Source organism: Podarcis muralis, chromosome 7 (genome assembly GCF_964188315.1).
Source record: "Podarcis muralis chromosome 7, rPodMur119.hap1.1, whole genome shotgun sequence".
In the NCBI taxonomy this organism is placed as follows: Eukaryota; Metazoa; Chordata; class Lepidosauria; order Squamata; family Lacertidae; genus Podarcis; species Podarcis muralis.
Genome location: NC_135661.1, coordinates 62,367,430 through 62,374,609, shown reverse-complemented (window position 1 = coordinate 62,374,609; position 7,180 = coordinate 62,367,430). Strand labels below are relative to the sequence as shown.

At 45.7% G+C, this 7,180-nt stretch overlaps 1 long non-coding RNA gene across 1 annotated transcript; it reads left to right on the top strand.

The window, feature by feature from the left end:
• The first annotated feature begins 1,603 nt into the window (after positions 1-1,603).
• Positions 1,604-2,689, top strand: LOC144328444 (uncharacterized). The gene is made up of 2 exons (XR_013393695.1): positions 1,604-1,684; positions 2,399-2,689. It is a non-coding gene; the product is annotated as an uncharacterized LOC144328444 (long non-coding RNA).
• The last annotated feature ends 4,491 nt before the right edge of the window (positions 2,690-7,180 follow it).

The following is a 7,180-nucleotide window of genomic DNA, read 5'->3' as shown; positions in this document are numbered from 1 at the left end:
AGCCAATACACACAAAATGCCATGAATGTTATAGTCAGGCTGCAGTGTGTAGTATCCAGAGACAGGCAGAAGGTAGACTAGGGCCTACTGGTGGATCTCGGGGATTCTTGACACCCAGCTGTTTAACGATCAACAGCAAAACAACTTTCCTCATGTAACTTAGGCTGTGGAAATGAAGAAAGCTTTGGGAACAGAGGAAACTGCCTTATGCTGAATCAGACCAGTGGTCCATGTGGCTCAGCAATGTCTACACAATGACTGGCAGTGGCTCTCCTGGATTTCAGACGGGGATCTCTCCAACCCTGACCTGGAGTCAAGATGCTGGGGACCGACCCTGAGAACTTCTGCATGCCAAGCAAATGCTCTGTCACTGAGCTGCGGCTGTATTCCCTTAAATTGCCTGTTTTAATTTTAGACTCTGAATGGTCTTATGGACGGGAATAAGCTCTTGTTTTACTTGCTGGGTTGTCTTAATGGGATTGCTTCATGGTGCATTTTAATTATGGCCATTTTTAAATGGGGTTTTTTTAATGTGCATTTTAATTATGGTGTATTTTTAATTATTCTGTATTTTAATAATGGCATACCGTTGGTTTTTAGGTTTTGCAGGCCGGTTGTAATCCATTTGGGCATTAAGCAGTATATTAATGAAATAACAACAGCAGCAAGACCTACTGTGCCATTGTACTTCAGGCTTCCTACAGCTGATGTGCAAGCTTACAACCAGTTATGTAGCAAACCTGGAATTGCTATCAGCAGTGGTACTGCCTCCTGAATCAGGGACCCCTCCATATTATCTGCCTGTCTCCCTCTAACACAGGAGTTTCCCCATGAGATTCTTGCAGAGAAGCAGCTGATATGTGGGCTGGATGAGCTAACTGTTAGGTGAATTTGTAGCTGGTTGGCTGAGCAAAACCAGATAGTGCTCACTATAATGGTTCCTCAACATCCTGGGAAAAAGTAACAATTGGGGTGCCATAAGGTTCTGTCCTTGGCCTGTTGTTGTTCTACATCTTTATAAATGACGGATTGAAGGGATACGCATCAAATTTTCAGATAACACCAAACTGGGAGGGAGAGCCAATGCCACGGAAGACAGAATCAGGTTTCAAGATGACCTTAATGGATTGGAGAACTGGGCCAATGATAACAAAATGGATCAATATAGACAAATGTAAGCCTACACACTTAGGCAGGAAGAACCAGTTGCACAAATATAAGATGGGGACACCTGGCTTGCCAGTATTACATATGAAAAGGATCTAGGTGTCATAGCTTAAGGTGAGCCAACAGTGTGATGCAGCAGCAAAATACCCTAATTGTATTCTAGGCTGCAACAACAGAAGTATAGTGTCTGCTCTGTTCTGCCTTGGTAAGACCACACCTGGAGTACTGTGTCCAGTTCTGGGCACTACAATTTAAGAAGGATCTTGACAAGCTAGAATATGTGCAGAGGAGGCTGACCAAGATGACCAAGGGTTTAGAAGCCATGCCTTATGAGGAACGGTTGAGTTTGTTGGGAATGTTCAGCCAGGGAAAGAGGAGACTGAGAGGAGATGTGATAGCTATCTTCAAATATCTAAAGGGCTGCAACATGGAGGATGGAGCAAACGAGGACCAAAACCAATGGATTCAAGTTAGAAGAAAGGAGATTCTGATTAAACACCAGAAAGACTTTCTGATGGTAATAACTATTCAGAAATGAAATGGCCTCCCTTAGAAGGTGGTGGACTGTCCTTCCTTGCAGGTTTTTAAGCAGAGGTTGGATGGCCATCTGTCATGGATGTTTGAGCTGAGATTTCTGAATTAGGGGGCGGGGTTTGGACTAGATGACCCTCAGGGTCTCTTCCTAATCTGATTCTGCAGTTCTGTGATGCTCTTTTTGTGCCTTTCCTTTGATGAGAAGAAAGGAGAGAGGGAGGATGAAAAGCTAAATGCCAAAATGGGACATGGGAGGGACAAGTCTACTCACTTCAGCTCACCAGATGAATATGTGTGCATGCATGGAAATAAGAGGAGCTTCCTTTGCTGGGATCCCACACTTTGGTTATTCAGCTTTCCAGGCACTGTACTGTTAAACTTTGCAGGATATAGTGGGCGACCTAGATGCTTTTGTTTGCAGAGATCCTTTTTTTCCGGTGCTGATTCATATCCTCTCCCCATTTCTTTGTGCTCTGTTCTGCTGACAATCCCGCAATGCAAGTTCTGCCAAGACAAGAGCAATTGTGTATGTGCAACATGCATTGTGGGGGATGGGGCTGAAGTGGGGAGGGAACCAAGCACCACCCCAGAAAGTGTGTCATTTTGGGGAATGAGAGGGAGGGAAAAAATTATCACAAAGGTTTAAAGGACTGTGGCTGATTCTTTTTAAAGGCAACATTGTTTCCTCTATTTTCAGGTGGTGAGTGGCATTTTTTATGTAGCCCAAAACAGCTCCATGGGCACAAGAGAAAGATATCAGTATGTTTGGGAGAACCTCAAGATTTGTAGAAATAAAAAGGGGGAACCTAAAATCAACAACAGTGAGAGAAAGGCCTGCATTCTGCCCTGAGTATGCTACAATCAACGTTTTTGCCTCGTGGGGGTCATGTGCTACTGTATTTTAATACTTTGTTGGAAGCCGCCCAGAGTGGCTGGGGAAACCCAGCCAGATGGGCGGGGTATAAATAATAAATTATTATTATTATTATTATTTGCGGCTGGGCTCGCTTCCTTGAGCCAGCTGCCACTATTTGCCCTGCAGGCAGCACAATGCATTGGCAGCCCTGCTACTCCTCTTGCACTGTGTGTGATGTGTGAGGGGTAGATGAACACAGGGTTGGACTCATTGGCCTCCCGGTGTCCCCCCACCCCTAGCAATGCCACTCTGACTCCTGTTTCCTTTGGGGAAATCCGCTTTACATACATGCACAGGTGCACTGCCCCACGGCCAGCTGCTGTCTGCACAATTGCAAGGATTAACCTCTGACAGGGAGGGTTGTGCGTGTGGGGAGAAAGATAGAGGGAGGCCACGGGGGAGGGGGGCAAATCAAGACTCGCACATCAGAGAGAACACAGCAGGATTTCTTGAGAGGAACGCACCGTGGGAGCAGGGAATACAGACCACCATGGAAGGGTAAGAAGGTTACTTGGAAGAGACTTGGAGTTTTTCCTGGGTTGGCAGGGAGGTGCCAAGGATGTGCTGGAGGCTGGTCCATTAGGGAAAACGAGGTGCTGCCCCACCAACCTTAGTCTGCCGTCAGGCAGCCCCCACCTGCCTTCCTTCTGGGGATGCAGGAGAAATTCGATACAGTTGGCCTTGAAAGGCAAATCGACTTAATTCCCAGTTTCTGAAACAATATGTGAACCAAAGCGCAGCCATCCTCCAAAAGGCGCACTTGTCCGAATTTTGCAATGCGGTTTTCCAGCCAAAGAAGTGTGTACAAAAATGCAATTGCTGTGCATAAGAATGGATACATTGGGGAAAATAACATACACGGAAGGAAAATTGCATAGTAAAAAATGTGAATGTTAGGAGAAATGGAGACTAAAATGCTGGTGAGTTTTCTTGAGGTCCCACCCCACCAAACTGATGAAGAAATGTGGAGAACTGAATTTAAGAGTAGGAAAATAAGAACCTGAGAGAAACCAAAACCAACAGACTTGTCCATGCCTAGAGTGAGACTTGAGGTTTTCCTGGGTCAGCAGGATGGTGCGAAGGAGCAATGGTGGACGGTCCATTAGAATGAATGGGGTGCTGCGCCACCAACCTCACTCTGCCCCCAGCCAGCCCCCACATGCTTGCCTTCTACTTACAGCCTGTTCCAGGGATGAAACGACCCACCAGCTTGTTCCTCCTGGGCCCCCTCCAGCCTGCTCTTTTATTTTGGGCATATTCTGCAACAATTTATTGATGCAACTAAAATGCATCAGGTGGATTTATTCTGCATTAGTTTGTTCTGTATTGCTTCCCCAATGCAGGAACAAACAATACTAAAAGTGAGATCATGTGATCATGTGTGATCTCACTGATGGCATCAAGAGCACAAATCATCATGAACGTGCAAAAAAAAAAAAGGATGCATGTGTATAGTCTCATTGTTGTAGAACTCAGCAGGGAGTAGAATGGGAAGCAAACTAGAATTACAGTGGTACCTCGGGTTACAGACGCTTCAGGTTACAGACTCCGCTAACCCAGAAATAGTACCTCGGGTTAAGAACTTTGTTTCAGGATGAGAACAGAAATCGTGCGGCGATGGCGCGGCAGCAGTGGGAGGCCCCATTAGCTAAAGTGGTGTCTCAGGTTAAGAACAGTTTCAGGTTAAGAACAGACCTCCAGAGCGAATTACGTTCTTAACCTGAGGTACCACTGTAGTTGGCTCTGCCTGTCATTGGCTCTGGCGCCACCTACTGTTGGCCTCCCTGCCTTCTGCCCAATGGGGCACCAGCCACCACTTCCAAGGAGAAAGCACTGAAAGATTTTTGGAAGGGTCAGCTGGGCCAACTGGGGTGAAGTGGGCTATTGGAGCTGCAAGGATTTGCCTGGTTATGTGTCTAGTTATTGAGTTGGAAGGAGGTTTATAGCCCCAGGTGCCGTTTCAGATGCTAAAGCAGCCATCACCAGCCTTGGTTTCTTAAGCACTTCCATGCTTGGTTTTAAAATTAGAACTGCCACTCTTTGCTCTGCAAAAAGGGAGTGAACATTGACATAAAGGGTACACTGGCTGAAGTGTGGAAAGATATGTAGCTTGGGGGGGGGGGAGAATGATGACTGGGCAATGCCATAAACTCTTAGCCTGGCAACACCTGATGGTCAAGAATGATGCTTATACTGGATGGTCCAGAGCAGAGGCAGATTTAGGAAGTGCAACTGGTTCTCCTACACTGAGTGCTGAGCTGAGAGGGCATTGCAGGGGTGCCACAGCAAGAAAGAATAATGGAAGGCAAGAGGGGGTTCTGAATGTTGCTGTTGCACAGGGTGCTGCTGAAATTTGAGAGCCCAAAGTTTGCCCCAGGTCCAGAGTGACCTAGCATCCTCTTTCAATTTAAATGATTTGAATGAAACCAACAATGCTATCTCCACCCCATTGCTGTGGGTACATATGCGTAGGCCTTCCCCAATGTGGTGCCCTCCAGATGTTTTGGATTACAACTCTAATCAGCCCCACCCATAGAACAGGGGCCATGCCAGAGAGTCGGAGTATGAAATTTGCTCCCACATGATAAAATGACGGCCAACAACTTGGATAGCTCAGTTGGTTACAGCGCGGTGTTGATAACGCCAAGGTTGCAGGTTTGATCCTTGTATGGGATAGCTGCATATTCCTGCATCGCTGGGGTTTGACTAGATGATTCCCAGGGTCCCTTCCAAGTCTACAAATCTATGATTCAATGAAAAGGGGATTTGACAAAATCACAGAGGACCAAGCTAGCATTAGCTGTCATGCTTTGTCCCCTGCCTTGAGGACACCTCTGCAGCCACGGCAAGATGAAGCCACATGTGCACATATGCAGAGGTTTATAACTTTCTGGCAGACAAAACGTAGCTCCCATTTGAACTCGAACTGTGCTTTCATCCCCCGGATAAGCTGCCCTCCTCAAGACCCATGCTCAGTCCCATTTTAAAGATCTCAACCATCTCATCAATTAACCCTTTGTAATGGGAATCCCCCCATGAGACCCCACACCCTTTTCGCTTTGAAGCCCAGCTCCCCTGACCCTGCATTTTTACATGTTGAGCCAACAGAAGAAAACAAAAAAACCCTCCCAGCTACTTTTGCGCTGCCAAAGCTGGATTTTCAAAACTTTTGCGAATACTGTAAATCGACAACTGTTTCCACCTGCCTGCTCTATCCCTGCAGTGTTTTGCCCAGCTGGTATCGAAATGACTCAGTTGTGATAAATAACCACAAAAAATGATGACAGTCGTTTGCTAGCATGTTGCAGAAAGCTGGGCTTTAAGTGGGCTTCATGTGCATGGGTAGTTTGGCTTGCTGGAAGCAGAGACAGAAAGGCAGATTTGCATCGAGACACACTGTGCTACGCTCGCCAGGATTTTGACTGCATTTGCTGGGTAAGAATGGAACCTAAGCTGATTTAGGAGCACCGATCTCTGGTCTGGAAAGATATCGACTCTGCCCTGGAGCTCATTTCTGTGCAATAGATTCACTGAATTCCCCAACATTTTTTATTGTCCGGGCTCCTCTGCAGCTTGACCCAAATAAATGTTGCAGGTGGTATTGCATGGTAACTCCATGGGGGGGGGGAGGGATGGGGGGGAAAAAACCCCTCCACCTGCTCAAGATCTACATGCCAAACTGTTGCTAAAGGCACAGGAGCAAGGACAGTGAGAAAGGTTTGGCAACCTCTAAGATCCATCAACTATAACTGGGACCAATACTTCTTATTTAGCTTTTATTTTATTGTTTTAGTGTTATGTTCACTCAGGAAGGCTTGATATGGAATGTTAGAGGGATCTTGGAAAAATGATGCCTGTGATTTTCTCCAGTGTGAGTGTGCTCAGGTGTGAGCAACTAGGCAAAACAACAGAAGACGCAAGTCTGCTTCCAAATTATTTCATTCTGTTGTGGTTTTCCTTGCAGAACTGTATGGCAGCAAGAAACAATCACCCCAAATCTATCTGGTAAAATGCTGGCTAATTCATGTTTGTGTGTAGGGCCAGTTTAGTATAAAGCATTTTGCTAATGAAGACCTAGGTATTTTTTCTGTTAAAATGTCTGTGTGTCAGGTGTATTTGTTGTGTTTTTTAACCTCCTTATTGAAAAGTCAAATCAACTTTCTCTCCACTACACCAGACAAGAAACAGTTGGTGATGTTATTGGTGGGAATGTGTGTGTTCGTGTGTGTGTGTGTGTGAAATAGTAATTGAGCTACTATTAAACCCACAACTACCTTTCTTCAACCTCGATGGGGTAATTTTCAGCTGGATTTTTGTTGCAAGAATAATATATATATTTGAATTTGACATCCACAATTTCAATTCCCACTTTGCCCCTAGTTCCCCTTTGTTCTGACCCAAGGAAAATAAACCTTGAACTACTTTTTGCTTTGATTAGCCGATCCATGCTTTGGATTGCATTTCCTTTTTCTCTGCCAAAGTTGGGGAGGAGAGAGAGAGAAAAAGAGCGCGGGAGGGAGGGAGGGAGAGGAGATTTCACCAAGCTAAATGTTTTAGCTCCTC